The sequence below is a fragment of the Phoca vitulina genome, unplaced genomic scaffold (genome assembly GCF_004348235.1).
Source record: "Phoca vitulina isolate PV1807 unplaced genomic scaffold, GSC_HSeal_1.0 scaffold268, whole genome shotgun sequence".
NCBI classification, from domain to species: Eukaryota; Metazoa; Chordata; class Mammalia; order Carnivora; family Phocidae; genus Phoca; species Phoca vitulina.
Window position 1 is genome coordinate 17,003 of NW_022589955.1, and position 19,572 is coordinate 36,574.

At 38.2% G+C, this 19,572-nt stretch overlaps 1 pseudogene; it reads left to right on the forward strand.

Annotated features, from left to right (window-relative positions):
- The first annotated feature begins 17,982 nt into the window (after positions 1-17,982).
- On the forward strand, positions 17,983-18,596 carry LOC116629089 (annotated as a pseudogene).
- The last annotated feature ends 976 nt before the right edge of the window (positions 18,597-19,572 follow it).

The window sequence follows — 19,572 nt, forward strand, 5'->3', positions numbered from 1 at the left end:
GAGCCAAGATGTCCATCAACAGATGAATGGACAAAGAAGATGTGATAAACACACACACACACACACACACACACACACACACACACACAATGGAATATTATCCAGCCATTAAAAAAATGAAATCTTGCCATTTACAATGATGTGGATGGAACTAGAGGGTATCATGCTAAGTGAAATAAGTCAATCAGAGAAAGACAAGTATCATATGATCTCACTGATATGAGGAATTTGAGAAACAAGACAGAGGATCATAGGGGAAGGGAGGGAAAAATGAAACAGGATGAAACCAAAGAGCGAGCAAACCATAAGAGACTCTTAATCTCAGGAAACAAACCGAGGGTTGCTGGAGTGGAGGGGGGTGGCAGGGATGGCGTGGCTGGGTGATGGACATCGGGGAGGGTATGTACTATGGTAAGCACTGTGAATTGTGTAAGACTGATGAATCACTAACCCTGAAACAAATAATACATTATATGTTAATAAACAAAAAAAGACAAAAGGAATCAAGTCAGGGCAGGGAAGGCTTAAGACATCAACTTGATATCCTACAATATTATATACATAGCTCTTCTATGTTGTCAAAATTATGGCCAATTTCATTGGATCTGGTGCCCCTTACTTCAAGGAGCCTATAGGTATCTGTCATAATCTATGGTATTTGAATGTGGACTACTTAGGAATGTCCCCCCACTCGTGTGCTCTCTCTCTCTCTCAAATAAATAAAACCTTTTAAAAATAGTATACATTTCTCTTTTTTTTTTAAGAGACTTGGACTTTCAGTCATTTTAATTCATTGTAGGTCTTCCTGTTCTTAATAGCCAAAAGCTATTCGTCCCTCTATGACCTCTCTGCTGCTATCCCCAATCTTTATCTATACCTGTCTTAAGGCATTTGCACTTCTTCCCTTTTATTTAAGTAATAAATACATAAAATCATGCGTTATTTCTCCCACTAGATTCATCAAGAGGCAAGGAGGAACTGATTCTGTGCCTACATATATTCCTACAATGCCCAGTATAGTTCTTTGAATATTATACACATGAAAATATAATTATAGATATATAATGGGCTGAAAGATAGTTAACATGTTTCTCAAAGTACAATAATTAACAGGATGGTTCAAGGAATAGGATATTATGGTTAATGTCTGTAACTGAGCTTTACCATCAGAATCTGCTCAAAAGTGGCAATTTAAATAGTTTTTAAAGTCCTGTGTTTTAATATCCTTCCAAAATATGTTTGAACAATTTCTTAGTTTTGTAAATACAAGCTTATAACAAAATAGGATTTTTCTCAGATGAGCAGAAGTCTTGCTATAGCTTACAGTCATTACTCTGGACATAATTAACCATTGTGCCATACTAGAGATGCAGTGAGCAAATAAAATTGAAGTGAAATGAGTACTGATTTCAAGGTATTTCTTGAATTATATTATCATGCCATGTCCTCCTTAAAGATAAATAGAATTCTACAGGGAAATATGTTTAATTGAGGATTTAAAGTAGTTATTTTTCAGTTAATCTTGGCTTTGTTGCACCATTACCAAGCATTTCCTGCCAGCTCCATAAATGAACAAGACATCTAAATACCATTTAAAAATATATACTATGTAAATATACATATGTGTGTATATATACATAAACATATATGTGTGTGTATATATAACCATTGTGATAAGAAATAGTTTGCAATGATACATAGGCATTCTACAGTTCTTCATGGAAATTGCAGACTTGTGCATTTATTTGCAAAAAGGAATAAAGAGTGTATTAATTAGGTGAACAATATGTGTGCAAATCCCCTCTTGCAAAAATATTCTCATTGCAATGAAAATCATATGATGCCAACTGACTTTCTAATTTCAGTTTTGTATTCTGTGTCCATCATCTGCACTGATTTCACCATATGCATTCTTCTTTTGTGTCAATGTAATGCAAAAATATGACAACCAAAACATTACTTTCAAGGAAGGAATGTGCTCTATTCTAAGGAAAATATTTGTTTTATACAAAAATACATCAAAGAGAAATGTAAAAAACTATTCAAATTCTCAGAGGGGTGCCAGGAAGATGGCGTAAGAAGACCCTAAGCTCATCCCATCCTATATTTACAACTAGATATCAGTCATATCCAAGTCAATAAACCAGACAGAAATCCAAAGACTAGCAAAACAAACTCCACAACTAATGTAGAGAAGAAGCCACAACAGAGAGATTAGGAAGGACAGAAATGGTGATTGGGAGCTGCCTGCAGGAGGGAGGGAACTGCTGTCCCAGAGAGGGAGAAGAACCAGGGAGCCCACACAGGAAACACAAATCCCCCTAACATCTAGCCTTGAAAACCAGAGGGGTGAATTCTGTGAGTTTTTATAAACAGTGGAACTTGGAGGCTGGAGCTTTAAAAGTCAGTGGAATCAACATTGGGTGAGCCATGAGGACAAGTGTTAGCCAGTTCTCCATCATTAAAAAGACAACAGCTCAAGAAGAGACAACATAGAAAGGACAGCTTGCACAATGGGAGGGAGATCTGTTTATACAGATTTCAATGCATGTTGGGGAAACTTCTCTGGGAACAAAGGAGCTGGCAGTCAGTCACCATTTTTATCCCCCAACTCACAGCATAATCACAAAGCTACCTGCAGATGCAGTGCTGCAGAGACACTCGCTACCCAAACTGCTGGCAGAGTGCCATGCCCACAAGTTCTCTTGAGGGCTCCCCCACTCCAAGCCTCCTGGACTCGGCCCTAGGCTCAGCATAATTTTTGTTAATGCTGCACATCCCACCCAGCTGCTGCACACAGATGTGGCTTTCTTCAACCACTGCACTCTATGCCCAGCCACCAAGCACACAGATGCCACATGGCACAACCTGCCACCAGGTGCAGACACTGGGCCTAGCCACTGTGCACAAAAGGCTATGGGACCCTGGCCTACTGTGCACCATGTGCCCAGCTGCTGTGCTCAGGGAATCACCTAGGACTAACAGCTCATTGCAAATTTTCCTAACACTGGCACCCCAACCCCGAGCCTTTCTGCTGTCATGCCCCAACAAAGCCAGCCTGCCTGGATCTCACTAACATCACAGAGAGCAAACACAACTCATAACAGGCAAAGTCAGTGCAGACATCTGGACTGAAAGGAAAAGTGACTCAGACACAATAGCACAACACAAGCAACATACATAGCAAACTCTCATGAAGTGGCAGGTTCTGGTGAACAGGGGATACTGCATGGTAGGGCACTACAGGAACTCTTCTTCATAAAGCCACTACTTTCAAGAGCAGAAGACAAAGCTAACTTCCTTAACACAAAGAAACACAAAGAGAGAAGTAAACAGAATGAAGAGACAGAGGAATATTTTTCAAATGAAAGAACACAAAAAATCAGAGCAGGAGATCTAGCCAAAGAGAAATAAGTAATATGCTTCATGCAGAATTTAAAGTAATCATCATAAAGGTACTCACTGGGACATTGGAGGAAGAAGGCAGCAGAATAGGAGAACCCTAGGATCCTCTGGGCCCATGAACACTAGATAACTATCAAACCACCCTAAATACCCCAGAAATCAACCTGAAGACTCACAGAACAAACTCCACAATAAAAGGGAGAGAAGAGGCACATTGAAGAGGTTAAGAAGTGCAGAGACATGGTTTAGGGGAGAAAGGAATCTTGGGTGCTGCAGAGGGGAGGAAGCCACAGTCACCGAGAAGGGTAGGGGGGTGTAGCACAGAGGAGAACACACAAAGGGAACATGTCTTCAAAGCCATTGGCGTGGAAAATGAGTAGGGATGAATTTTGTGAGTTCCTACAACCAGCAGGACTTAAAGTCTAGAATTATTAAGGTCAGCAGGCTTGACTGAGATACACCTGGAGGGTACTGCCCTGTTCCTAGAGAGAACGCAGGAAAACAGCTCAGAAGCAGACAGTGTGGAAACAGCAATTTGAAGAACAACAGGGGCACACAGGGGGGAGATTATTCTCTCTTCTTGGACATGTCCCTGAGAGGTAGCATTTATGGAGATGCCTCTCCAGGAACAAAGCTGCTGGCTGGCACAATTTAACTCCCTCCCTCCTCAGCATAAACACAGAGCCACCTGCAGGAAGCAACCCAGCACCAACACTGGCTGCCTACTTGTTTAGACCAAGCCCTACCTTCCTAAGCTCAAGCTGAACTACCCTTCTCAGTCAAGCTTGCCTCAGTCCCAGCCCAGAGGAACCCTCCCCCAGAAGACAAGCAAAAACTCTTGTCCACGCCACCACAGCCAACCAGAGAGTTCTGAAGGCCTTAGTTCTGGTAGAAGAGGTGATAAGTCTCATTTAATAAGCAGACCAAAGCTCACCTATTTAAAATGCACCACATTCATGCAAGGGATCAGAAATCATTGACAGCTAGCAATATGGACCTCTGCAGACAACTGGCCTGAAGGATAGAGCAGCCAAAACACAACATCACAGTGCAGGTAACACACACTAGAGGCATTCCCTGAAGTGCCAGATCCTGGGCACTACAGGAACTCATCTTCCTAAGGTCATTACTTTCCAGAGCAGCAGACATAACTGGCTTTTCTAATACAGAGAAGAAAGCAGAGACTTAGATAAATGCAAAGACAGAGGAATTTATCCCAAATGAAAACAAAGTAAAGTCATGGCCAGAGTTCTAGGTGAAACAGGTATAAGTTACAAGAAAGATGGAGAATTTAAAGCAATAATCAGAAGGATACTAACTGGACTTAAGAAAAGAGTACAAGACATGAAATAGACCCTTACCACAGAGACAAAAGAGTTTAAAAAGAATCAACCAGAAATGAAGAATGCAATAAGTGAGATTAGAAACAAGTTTGATGCAATTAACAGGATGCTGGAAGAAGCAGGGGGGAAAATTGTGACATAAAAGACAAAATAATGGGAAATAATGAAACTAAATAAAAGAGAGAAAATTATGCAACATGAGGATACACTTAGGGAAATCAGTAACTACATCAAATGTAGTAACATTTGTATTATAGGAGTCCAAAATGAAGAAGATAGAGAAAGGGGGTAGAAAATATATTTGATGAAAAAATAGCTGAAAACTTCCCTAATCTGGGGAACAAAAAGTCATGCAGAGTCAAGAGGAACAAAGAACTCCCATCAAAATCAACAAAAGCAGGCCAACACCAAGACATATTGCAATTAAACTTACAAAATACAGTGATAAACAAACAAAAAAAATTAAAGAAGCAAAAAAAAAAAAAAAAAAAAGAGGTCGTTAACTTACAAAGAAAAGCCCATAAGGCTGCCTGGAAATATCTCAACAGAAACTTGGAGAGACAGAAGAGAAAGGCATGATATAGTCAAAGTACTGAAAGGGAAAAATACGCAGCCAACAATACCCTATCCAGCAACACTATCATTCAGGAAAGAAGGTGAGATAAAAAGTTTCCCAGACAAACAAGAACTAAAGGAATTTATGACCACTACAACAGCCCTGCAAGAAATATTAAAGGGGACTCTTTGAGTGAAAAGGAGAGACCAAAATTGACAAAGACAAGAGAGGATCAGAGAAAATCTCCAGAAACAATGACAAAACAAGTAATAAAATGGCACTAAACACATATCTATCAATAATTACTTTGAATACAAATGAACTAAATGTTCCAAACAAGACATAGGGAGTCAGAATGGATTAAAAAAAAAAAAAAAAAAAAGACCCATCTATCTTCTGCTGATAAGAGATTCATTTCAGACCTAAATACACCTGCAGATAGAAAGTGAAGAGATGAAGAAATTTTTATCCCACAAATGAATGTCAAAAGAAAGCCAGAGTAACAATACTTATGTGGGACAAACTAGACTTTAAAACAAAGAATGTAACAAGAGATAAAGGAGGGCACTATATCATAACAAAGGGGACAATCAAGCAAGAAGATCTAACAATTGTAAATATTTATGCCTCCAATACTGGAGCACCCAAATATATAAAACAATTACAAACATTAGGGAACTAATTGAGGATAACACAATAATAGTAGGAGAGTTTAACACCCCAGTTACATCAATGGACACATCATCTAAACAGAAAATCAAAAAGGAAACCATGACTTTGACTGACACACTGGATCAGATGGACTTAACAGATATATTCAGAACGCTCCAACCTAAAACAGCAGAATACACATTCTTTTCAAGTGTGCATGGGACATTCTCCAGAATAGATCAAATGTGAGGTCACAAATCAGGACTCAACAAATACAAAAAGACTGAATACATACCATGCAACTTTTCTAACCACAACATGATGAAACTATAAGTCAACCACAAGAAAAAAATTAGAAAGATCACAAATACATAGAGGTTAAACAACATGCTACTCAACAATGAATGGCTCAACCAGGAAATCAAAGACAAAATTTAAAAATACATGGACAGAAATGAAAATAAAAACACAATGATACAAAACCTTTGGGATACAGCAAAAGCAGTCCTCTGAGGGAAGTATAGAGCAATTAAGGCCTACCTCAAGAAGCAAGAAAAATCTCAAATAAACATTCTCACATTGTATCTAAAGGAACTACAAAAAGAAACACAAAACCAGAGGAAGGAAGGAAATAATAAAGTTCAGAGCAAAAATAAATGATATAGAAACTAAAAAAAAAATAGAACAGATCAATAAAACCAGGAGCTGGTTCTTTGAAAAAAATTAATAAAATTTATAAACCTCTAGCTAGAATTATCAAAAAAAAAAAAAAAAAGAGAAAAACCCAAATAAATAAAAGCACAAATGAGAGGGGAGAAATAAAAACCAATGGTACAGAAAGACAATTATAAGGAAACATTATGAAAAACCATATGCCAACAAATTGAACAAGGAACAAATGGATAAATTCCTAGAAACATAAACTACCAAAATTGAAAGAGGAAGAAATAGAAAATTTGAACAGACTGATAACCAGCAAAGAAATTGAGTCAATAATCAAAAAACTCCCAAAAACAAAAGTCAAAGTCCAGATGGCTTCAAAGGAGAATTCTACCAATCATTAAAAGAAAATTAATACCTATTCTTCTCAAAATGATCCAAAAGATAGAAATGGAAGTAAAACTTCCAAACTCATCTTATGATGTCAGCATTACCCTGATACCAAAGCCAGATAAAGAGCCCATCAAGAGGAGGAGCAAGATGGCAAAGGAGTAGGAGACCTAAATTTCCTCTGGTCCCAGGAATTCACCTAGATAGGGATCAAACCATTCTGAACACCTACAAACTCAACAGGAGATGGAAGAAAAGAATAGAAGCAACTCTCTAAACAGAAAAGCGACCAGTTTCTGGAAGGTAGGATGTGCGGAGAAGTGAATCCGAGGGGATATTTGGGAAGATAGGTGGCGGGGGAGGGGGCCTCCGTCAGCCAGATCCCGGCAAGTGATAGAGCCGAGGAGCACAAAATCGGAAATTTTAAGAGTCGGCTCTGCTGAGGGACGTCGTTCCAGTGGCTAAGCGGTGGGTGGAACACTTGCTGAGACAGGGTGGTCTCAAACGCTCAGGGTCACAGAAAGACTGGGCATGCCTGAGTGCAGCAGAGCTCCCAGGTATCAGAGCAGGGAAGCCAGCTGCAGAGACGGGGCCAAGGAGTGGGCTCTCAGCTCGGGGTTGCCATAAACCATGATCCGCGGCACAGGTGGGCCACTGCTCTTCCAGCAGGGACACAACAAGCAGCAGATCGGGGACACACCCCTTCCTCCCCCTAGAAGGTGTGGTGCGGGAGTGCACCACAGTAATCTACTGGGTTAGGAGACTCCACCAGTGCCAGAGATAGAAATGATCGGCCACAGGCCGGGTGAGCACGGAGTGCGGCTGGAGAATGGGAAGATGGGAGTGATTGACTGCTTTTCTCTGGGGGCTCACTGAGCAGTGGGGCCCCAAGTTCTCGGCTCCTCTGGGGTGGAAATTGGGAGGCTGCCATTTTCACTCTCGTCCTCCAAAGCTGTACAGAAAGCTTGCAGGGAACAAAAGCTCCCAAGAGCAAACCCGAGTAGATTACTTAGCCCGGCCTTGGCAAGGGCAGGGCAATTCCGCCACCGGCAAAGATATTTGAGAACCACGGCAACAGGTCCCTCCCCCAGAAGATCAGCAAGAACAGCCTGCCAAGACCAAGTTTACCGATCAATGAGAATGGCAGAACTCCAGAGCTAGGGGAATACTGCACATAGAATTCATGGCTTTTTTCCCATGATTCTTTAGTCTTTCAAAATTAATTTTTTTTAATTTTCTTTTTTCTTTTTTTTCTTTTTCTTTTTCCCTTTTTCAACCAACATCTTACCAATCCCTTTTTTAAGAAATCTCTTTTATTTTTCATTTTTAGAGTCATATTCAATCCCTTCATAGTAGTTAACCTTAGTTTTGGTATATATATATATATATATATATATATATATATATATGTTGTTTTCTCTTTAAATTTGGGGATACAGTTTCTTCGAACAGACCAAAATATACCCTAAATCTCTAGTGTATGGCTTTGTTCTACTCTCCTGCCTGATCACATTCTCTCCCCCTTTTTTTTTAAATCCTCTTCTTTCTTTTTTCAACCAACTTCTTACCAATTCCTTTTATAAAATCATTTATAATTCTCATCTTTACAGTCATATTCCATCCCTTCATTGTATTTACCCTTATTTTGTACATATATAAGCTTTTCGGTCTTTAAAATTTTGGGAGGCACTTTCTTCTAACAGACCAAAATACACCCAAAACCTAGTGTGTGGCACTGACCTATGCACCAGACTGATCATATTTGATCATATTCTGTTTTTTTGTTTGTTTGTTTGTTTTATCTTTTTCTTTTCTTTTTTTTTTCTTTTTTCTTTCTTACCATTTCTTTTCCCCCAGTTTCAGGTCTCTTCTGATTTGTTTAGTGTATATTTTTCTGGGGTCATTGTTACCCTGTTCTCTCATTCATCTATTCTCCTCTGGACAAAATGACAAGATGGAAAAAATCACCTCAAAAAAAAAGAACAAGAGGCGGTACCGACTGCCAGGGACCTAATCAATATGGACATAAGTAAGATGTCAGAACTACAGTTCAGAATGACGATTCTAAAGATACTAGCTGGGATTGAAAAAAGCATGGAAGATATTAGAGAAACCCTTTCTGGAGAAAGAAAAGAACTAAAATCTAACCAAGGCGAAATCAAAAAGGCTATTAATGAGGTGCAATCAGAAATGGAGGCTCTAAATGCTAGGATAAATGAGGCAGAAGAGTGAAGTAGTGATAGAGAAGACCAAATGATGGAAAATAAAGAAGCTGAGAAAAAGAGAGATAAAAAACTACTGGATCACAACGGCAGAATTCCAGAGATAAGTGATACCATAAGGTGAAACAATATTAGAATAATTGGGATCCCAGAAGAAGAAGAAAGAGAGAGAAGGGCAGAAGGTATATTGGAGCAAATTATAGCAGAGAACTTCCCTAATTTGGGGAAGGAAACAGGCATCAAAATCCAGGAGGCACAGAGAACCCCCCTCAAAATCATTAAAAATAGGTCAACACCCCGACATCTAATATTAACTCACGACTCTCAGAGACAAAGAGAAAATCCTGAAAGCAGCTTGGGAGAAGAGATCTGTAACCTACAATGGTAGAAATATTAGATTGGCAGCAGACCTATCCACGGAGACCTGGCAGGCCAGAAAGGACTGGCATGATATATTCAGAGCACTAAATGAGAAAAATATGCAGCCAAGAATACTATATCCAGCTAGGCTGTCATTGAAAATAGAAGGAGAGATAAAAAGCTTCCAAAACAAAAAATAATTAAAATAATTTGCAAAACCAAACCAGCCATACAAGAAATATTGAAAGGGGTTCTCTAAGCAAAGAAAGAGCCTGAAAGTAACATAGACCAGAAAGTAACACAGACAATACACAGTAACAGCAACCTTACAGGCAATACAATGGCACTAAATTCATATCTTTCAATAGTTGCCCTGAATGTAAATGGGCTAAATGCCCCAATCAAAAGACACAGGGTATCAGATTGGATAAAAAAAAAACAAGACCCATCGATATGCTGTCTTCAAGAGACTCATTTTAGACCCAAAGACACCCCCAGATTGAAAGTGAGGGGGTGGAAAATAATTTACCATGCTAATGGACACCAAAAGAAAGCTGGGCTGGCAATCCTTATATCAGACAAATTAGATTTTAAACCAAAGACTGTAATAAGAGATGAGGAAGGACACTATATCTTACTTAAAGGGTCTATCCAGCAAGAAGATCTAACAATTGTAAATATCTATGACCCTAACATGGGAGCAGCCAATTATATAAGCCAATTAATAACAAAAGCAAAGAAACACATCAACAACAATACAATAATAATGGGGGACTTTAACACCCCCCTCACTGAAATGGACAGATCATCTAAGCAAAAGATCAACAAGGAAATAAAGACTTTAAATGAAACACTGGACCAAATGGACTTCACAGATATATTCAGAAAATTCCATCCCAAAGCAACAGAATACACATTCTTCTCTAGTGCCCATGGAACATTCTCCAGAATAGATCACACCCTAGGTCACAAATCAGGTCTTGACCAGTACCAAAAGACTGGAATCATTCCCTGCATATTTTCAGACCACAATGGAAAGTCAGAAAGAACTCAAATACATGGAGGTTAAAGAGCATCCTACTAAAGAATGAATAGGTCAACCAGGAAATTAAAGAAGAATTAAAAACAAATTCATGGAAACAAATGAAAATGAAAACACAACTGTTCAAAACCTTTGGGATGCAGCAAAGGCAGTCCTAACAGGAAAGTATATAGCAATACAAGCCTTTCTCAAGAAACAAAAAAGGTCTCAAATACACAACTGAAACCTACACCTAAGGGAGCTGGAGAAAGAACAGGAAATAAAGCCTAAACCCAGCAGGAGAAGAGAAATAATAAAGATCAGAGCAGAAATCAATGAAATAGAAACCAAAAGAACAGTAGAACAGATCAATGAAACTAGGAGCTGGTTCTTTGAAAGAATTCACGAGATTGATAAACCCCTGGCCAGACTTACCAAAAAGAAAAGAGAAATGACCCAAATAAATAAAATCATGAATGAAAGAGGAGAGATCACAAGAAACACCAAAGAAATACAAACAATTATAAGAACATATTATGAGCAGCTATATGCCAGCAAATTAGATAATCTGGAAGAAATGGATGCATTCCTAGGGACGTATAAACTACCAAAACTGAACGAGGAAGAAATCGAAAACCTGAACAGACCTATAACCAGAAGGAAATTGAAGCAGTAATCAAAAATCTCCCAACAAACAAGAGCCCAGGGCCAGATGGCTTCCCAGGAGAATTCTACCAAACATTTAAAGAAGAATTAATACCTGTTCTTCTGAAACTGTTCCAATAAATAGAAATGGAAGGAAAACTTCCAAACTCATTTTATGAGGCCACCATTACCTTGATCCCAAAACCAGACAAAGACTCCATCAAAAAGAATTACAGACTAATATCCTTGATGAACGTGGATACAAAAATTCTCACCAAAATACTAGCCAACAGTATCCAACAGTACATTAAAAGGATTATTCACCAAGACCAAGTGAGATTTATTCCTGGGCTGCAAGGTTGGTTCAACATCCACAAATCAATCAATGTGATACAATACATTAATAAAAGAAAGAACAAGAACCATGCGATCCTCTCAATAGATGCAGAGAAAGCATTTGACAAAGTACAGCATCCTTTCTTGATCAAAACTCTTCAGAGTATAGGGATAGAGGGTACATACCTCAGTATCATAAAAGCCGTCTATGAAAAACCCACAGCAAATATCATTCTCAATGGGGAAAAACTGAGAGCATTCCCCCTAAGGTCAGGAACACAGCAGGGACGTCCACTATCACCACACCTATTCAACATAGTATTAGAAGTCCTAGCCACAGCAATCAGACAACAAAAAGAAATAAAAGGCATCCAAATTGGCAATGAAGAAGTCAAACTCTCGCTCTTTGCAGATGATAGGATACTTTATGTGGAAAACCCAAAAGACTCCACCCCAAAACTGCTCGAACTCATACAGGAATTCAGTAAAGTGGCAAGATATAAAATCACTGCACAGAAATCAGTGGCATTCCTATACACCAACAACAAGACGGAAGAAAGAGAAATTAAGGATTTGATCCCATTTAGAGTTGCACCCAAAACCATAAGATACCTAGGAATAAATCTAACCAAAGAGGCAAAGAATCTGTACTCAGAAAATTATAAAATACTCATGAAAGAAATTGAGGAAGACACAAAGAAATGGAAAAACATTCCATGCTCATGGATTGGAAAAACAAATATTGTGAAGATGTCAATGCTACCTAGAACAATCTACACATTCAATGCAATCCCTATCAAAATATCATCCCCTTTTTTCAAAGAAATGGAACAAATAATCCTAAAATTTGTATGGAACCAGGAAAGACCCCGAATAGCCCAAGGAATGTTTAAAAAGAAAAGCAAAGCTGGTGGCATCACAATTCCAGACTTCAAGCTCTATTACAAAGTTGTAATCAAGACAGTATGGTACTGGCACAAAAACAGACATATAGATCAATGGAACAGGATAGAGAGCCCAGAAATGGACCCTCAACTCTATGGTCAACTAATCTTCAACAAAGCAGGAAAGAATATCCAATGGAAAAAAGACAGTCTCTTCAACAAATGGTGTTGGGAAAATTGGACAGCCACATGCCAAAGAATGAAACTGGACCATTGCCTTACACCACACACAAAAGTAGACTCAAAATGTTTGAAAGACCTAAATGTGAGACAGGATTCCAGCAAAATCCTAAAGAACACAGGCAGCAACCTCTTCAACCTCAGCCGCAGCAACTTCTTCCTAGAAATATCACCAAAGGCAAGGGAAGCATGGGCAAAAATGAATTATTGGGAACTCATCAAGATAAAAAGCTTTTGCACAGCAAAAGAAACAGTCAACAAAACCAAAAGACAACCGACAGAATGGGAGAAGATATTTGCAAATGACATATCAGATAAAGGGCTAGTATCCAAAATCTATAAAGAACTTCTTAAACTCAACACCCAAAGAACAAATGATCTAATCAAGAAATGGGCAGAAGATATGGACAGACATTTTTCCAAAGAAGACATCGAAATGGCCAAGAGACACATGAAAAAGTGCTCAACATCGCTCGGCATAAGGGAAATCCAAATCAAAACCTCAATGAGATACCACCTCACACCAGTCAGAATGGCTAAAATTAACAAGTCAGGAAACGACAGATGTTGGAGGGAATGCGGAGAAAGGGGAACCCTCCTACACTGTTGGGGAGAATGCAAGCTGGTGTAGCCACTCTGGAAAACAGTATGGAGGTTCCTCAAAATTTGAAAATAGAGTTACCGTACGACCCATCAATTGCACTACTGGGTATTTACCCCAAAGATAGAAATGTAGGAATCCGAACGGGTATGTGCACCCCGATGTTTATAGCAGCAATGTCCACAATAGCCAAACTATGGAAAGAGCCAAGATGTCCATCGACAGATGAATGGATAAAGAAGATATGGTATATATATATATATATATATATATATATATATATATACACACACACACACACACACACACACAATGGAATATTATGCATCCATCAAAAGGAATTAAATGTTGCCATTTGCAAGGTCGTGGATGGAACTGGAGGGTATTATGCTGAGCGAAATAAGTCAATCAGAGAAAGACATGTATCATGTGATCTCACTGATATGAGGAATTCTTAATCTCTGGAAACAAACTGAGGGTTGCTGGAGTGGTGGGGGTGGGAGGCATGGGGTGGCTGGGTGAAGGACATTGGGGTGGTTATGTGCTGTGGTGAGCGCTGTGAATTGTGTAAGACTGTTGAATCACAGACCTGTACCTCTGAAACAAATAATACATTATATGTTTATAAAAAAAAAAAGAAAGAAGAAGATAGCAGGAAGGGAAAAATGAAGGGGCGGAAATCAGAGGGGGAGCCGATCCATGAGAGACTATGGACTCTGAGAAACAAACTGAGGATTCTAGAAGGGAGGGGGGTGGGGGGATGGGTTAGCCTGGTGATGGGTATTAAAGATGGCACGTAGTGAATGGAGCACTGGGTGTTATACGCAAACAATGAATCATGGAACACTACATCAAAAACTAATGATATAATGTATGGTGATTAACATAACATAATTTTTAAAAAAAGAATCCATCAAAAAAAAGAACTACAGGCCAATATCCGTGATGAACATGGATGCAAAAATTCTCAATAAAATACTAGCAAACTGAAGCCAACTATACATTAAAAAAATTATTCACCATGATCAAATGCAATGTATTCCTGGGCTCCAAGTGTAGTTCAGTATTTGCAAGTCAATCAATTCACATTAATAAAAGAAAGGTAAGAATTTTGATTCTTTCGATAGATGCAGAAAAATTATTTGGCAATGTACAACATCCATTCATGATAAAAACCCTCATATAAAATAGGGTTAGAGGGAACATACCTCAATACCATAAAGGCCATTTATGAAAAACCCACAGCTAATATCATCTTCAGTGGGGAAAGTCTGAGAGTTTTACCTCCAAGGTCAGGAACAAGACAGGGATGTCCACTGTCACCACTATTGTTCAACATAATACTGGAATTCCTAGCCACAGCAATCAGACAACAAAAAGTAATCAATGCCTTTTATATCTCTAAGGAAAAAGTAAAGCCTTCACTATTTGCCCCACATGATATTCTATATAGAAAACACAAAAGACACCATGAGAAACTGCTAGAAATGATGAATGAATTCAGTAAACTCACATGATATAAATAAGTCAATCAGAGAAAGATAAGTATCATATGATCTCTCTGATATAATTTGAGAAACAAGACAGAGGATCATAGGGGCAGGGAAGGAAAAATGAAACAAGATGAAACCAGAGAGGGAGACAAACCTTAAGAGACTCTTAATCTCAGGAAACAAACAGGGTTGCTGGAGTGGAGGGTAGTGGGTGGGATGGGGTGGATGGGTGATGGACATTGGGGAGGGTATATACTATGGTGAGTGTTGTGAATTGTGTAAGACTGATGAATCACAGACTTGTACCTCTGAAACAAATAATTCATTATATTTTAAAGAGAAAAAGATTGAGTAAAAAAAAATCAATGTACAGAAATCTGTTGCATTTCTATACACCATTAATGAAACAGCAGACGGAAAGTTAAGGAATCAATCCCATTTACAATTGCACCAAAAACAATAAGATACCAGGAATAGGAATAAACCTAACTAAAGAGGTGAAAGAACTGTACTCTGACAACTATAAAACACTAATGAAAGAAATTGAAAATGAAACAAAGAAATGGGAAAACATTCCATGCTCATGGATTGGAAGGAGCAATATTGGTAAAATGTCTATACTATCCAAAGCAATATGCACATTTAATGCAATCCTTATCAAAATACCACCAACATTTTTCACAAAGCTAGAACAAACAATCCTAAAATTTATATGGAACTACAAAATACCCCAAATCAGCCAAAGGAGCCTTTAAAAAGAAAAGTGAATCTGGAGGCATTGCAATCCGAACTTCAAGTTATATTAAAAAGCTGTAATGATCAAAACAGTATGGCACTGGCATAAAAATAGACATATTTCAGTGGAAGAGAATAGAAAACCCAGAAATAAACCCACAACTATATAGTAAATTAATCTTTAACAAAGCAAGAAAGAATATCCAATGAGAAAAAGAGAGTCTTTTCAACAAATGATGTTGGGAAAACCGGACAGCAATATGCAAAGGAATGAAACTGGGCCACTTTGTTACATGATACATAAAAATAAATTCGAAATGGATGAATGACCTAAATGTGAGACCTAAAACTTTAAAAATCCAAGAAAAGAACACTGGCTGTAACCGTTTTTACATAGGCCAAAGTAACTTCTTTCTAGATATGGCTCTGGAGGAAGGGGAAAAAAGGCAAAAATAAACTATCGGGATTTCATCAAAATAACAAGATTCTGCACAGTGAAGGAAAAAATATCAACCAAACTCTAAGGCAACCTGTAAATGGGAGAAGATATTTGCAAATGGCAGATCTTATAAAGGGTTATTATCCAAAATATAAAAAGAACTTATAAAACTCAACATCCTAAAAATGAATAATTCAATTAAAAATGGGCATAAGACATGAATAGACATTTTTCCAAAGAAGATACACAGATGGCCAACTGACACATGAAAAGATGCTCAACTTCACTCATCACCAAGGAAATAGAAGTCAAAACTATAATGAGACATCACCTCACATCTGTCAGAATGACGAAAATCAACAACACAAGAAACAACAGGTGCCAGCGAGGATGGGGATTAAGGGAAATCCTCTTGCCCTGTTAATGGGAATGCAAACTGTTGCAGCCACTCTGGAAAAGAGTATGCAACTTCCTCAAAAAGTTAAAAATACAACTACCCTATGGCCCAGTGATTGCACTACCAACTATCTACCCAAAGATTAAAAAACACTGATTCAAAGGGACTCATGCACCCTAATGTTTATAGCATCATTATCAACAATAGCCAAATTTTAGAAAGAGCCCAAATGTGCACCCACGATGAATGGATAAAGAGGAAGTTGTATACATAATGGAATATTACTCGGCCATAAAAAGAATGAAATCTTACCACTTGCAATGACATGGGTAGAGGTAGAATATTATGCTAAGTGATAAAAATCAATCAGAGAAAGACAAATACCATATGTAAATACCATATGATTTCACTCATATGTGGAATTTCAGGAACAAAATAAATAAGCATAAAGGAAAAATAAAGAGAAGGATGCAAGCCAACAGATTCTTAAGTATAGAGAGCAAAGTGATGGTTGCCAAAGGGGAGGTGGGCAGAGAGGTTAAATAGGTGATGGGGATTAAGGGGCGCACTTGTTGTGATGAGCACTGGGTGTTTTATGGAAGGGTTAATCACTATATTATAAGCCTAAAACTAATATTTCACTGTATGTTAACTAACTGGAATTTAAATTATAAGAAAACATGGAAAAAATAGATACTCACTGGACTTCAGTAAAGGGTGGAGAACATCAGTGAGACCCTTGACAAAGAGATAAAAAATAACATATCAGAGATGAAGAACTCAATAAGTGAAATTAAAAATATAATAGATGGAATAAATAATATGCGACAGGAAGCCGAGGAACATATCAATGATCTGGAAGACAGAGTAATTGAAAATAATGAAGCTGAGCATGTGAGAGATAAACAAATACTTCATAATGAGAATTAACTTTAAGAAATGGTTCCTCCATCAAGCATAGCAATATTCACATTATAGGGATCCCAGGAGGAGAGAGGAAGGTGGGCAGAAAACATATTTGAAGAAACAATACCTGAAAATTTCCCAAATCTGGGGAGGGAAACAGATCCAGATTCAGGAGACACGGAGATCATTTTAAAGATTGTAAGAGAAAAGAAGACATTTACATACAAAAGAAACCCCATAATGATTTCAGGTGTTTCAGCAGAAGATTTGCAGGCCAGAAGTGAGTGGCATGATGTATTTGAAGTGCTGAAAGGAAAAATCTGCAGCCAAAAATACCCTATCCAACAAGGATGTCATTCAGAATAGATGGAGAGATAAAGAGTTTCCCAGGTAAACAGACTTAAAAGAATTCATGACCACTAAAACAGCCCTGCAAGAAATGTTAGGTGAGATTCTGTGAGTGGAACATAAAAAAACAATAAGTAAGAGTAAGAAAAATTGGAAGCACAAAGTAAAAGGATGTAAAATATGATACCAACTATCTGAACCATGGAGGGGAAAAGAGTAAAGAGTGAGTTCAAAAATAAGCAACCATCTAGTTAATATAGACTGCTATATGCAGGAGATGTTATATGTAAACTGAATGGTAACCACAAATCAAAAAACAGTAATACTTCTTTTACAACTAGTGCCAAGTGATGGGAATCTCTCAGGACAACTGGCACAAGCATCATAATATTGGGGGCAAGAGAAAGCCCTACCATAAAAAGCAGAAGTATGAGCAAGGATGCCCCACTGTCAACACTAAGATTGGCCCGAGCCACATTCATACAGTCCACATTTGGGGAGCCAACAAGAAGAACCATGCTTTGAGGCTGGATGTGGGGAACTTTGTCTGGGGCTCTGACTGTTGTATGTGTAAAACAAGGATTATTGATGTTGTCTACAATGCATCCAACAAGGAACTAGTCCACACAAAGACCCTGGTGAAGAATTGTATCATGCTTATTGACAACCCACAGTCGTATGAGTCCTGCTATGCACTGCCCCTTGGCCACAAGAAGGGGGCCAAGCTAACACCAAAGGAGAAAGAAATTAAAAAAAAAAAAACTCAGAAAATTCAAAATAAATATAATGAAAGGAAAAAAATGCCAAAATCAGCAGTTTTCCAGAGGAGCAGTGCCAGCAGGGCAAGCTTCTTGCATGCCTCATTTCAAAAACAGGCCAGTGTGGCCAAGAAGATGGCTATATGCTAGAGGACAAGGAGGTAGACTTCCATCCGAGGAAAAGAAAAGCTCAGAAAGGCAAATAAATTTTCCTGCCTTCTATCTTTGATCATGTATTGTTCTAAACAAAAGCACTAATAGGTATGCAAAAAATAAAGAGTAAGAAACCAAAATAATCACTAAAAAACCCCAGCAAACGATGAGGGACAGAAAAACTACAAAAACAACAACAAATCAAGTAGCACAATGACAATAAATACACACCCATCAATAATTATTTGGGGGGCACCTGGGTGGCTCAGTCAGTTAAGTGCACAACTCATGATTTCAGCTCAGGTCATGATCTCAGGGTTATGAGATTGAGCCCCATTTTGGGCTCTGTGCTCAGTAGAGAGTCTGCTTATCTTTCTCCATCTGCTCCTTCCCCTGCACTCTTCCTCTCTCTCACTCTCTCTCAAATAAATAAATATAATCTTTGAAAAAATTACTTTGAATGTAAATGGACTAAAAGCTTCAATCAAAAGAAATAAGGTGACAGAACAGATTAAAAAAACAAGACTCATCTATATTATTCCTACTCATCTCAGACCTAAAGATACCTGCAGATTGAAAGTGAGGGGATGGAGAAATGTTTATCACACAAATGGATGTCAAAAGAAAGCTACAGTAGCAATACTTATATCACACAAAATAGACTTTAAAACAAAGTCTGTAACAAGAGACAAAGAAAGACACTATATATTAACACAGGAGACAATCCAACAAGAAGATATGACAATTTTAATATTTATGCACCCAAAATGGGACTGCTCAAATACATAAAACAGTTAATAACAAACATAAAGGAACTAATCAATACTAATACAACAATAGTAGGGGCTCTAACACCCCACTTGCTTTGGTGAACAGAACATCTAAACAGAAAATAAACAAGGAAACAGTGGCTTTGAATGATACATTGGAACAGATGAATTTAACAGATATATGCAGATCATTCTATCCTAAAACAGCAGAGTACACATTCTTTACAAGTGCACATGGAACATTTTCCAGAATATATCA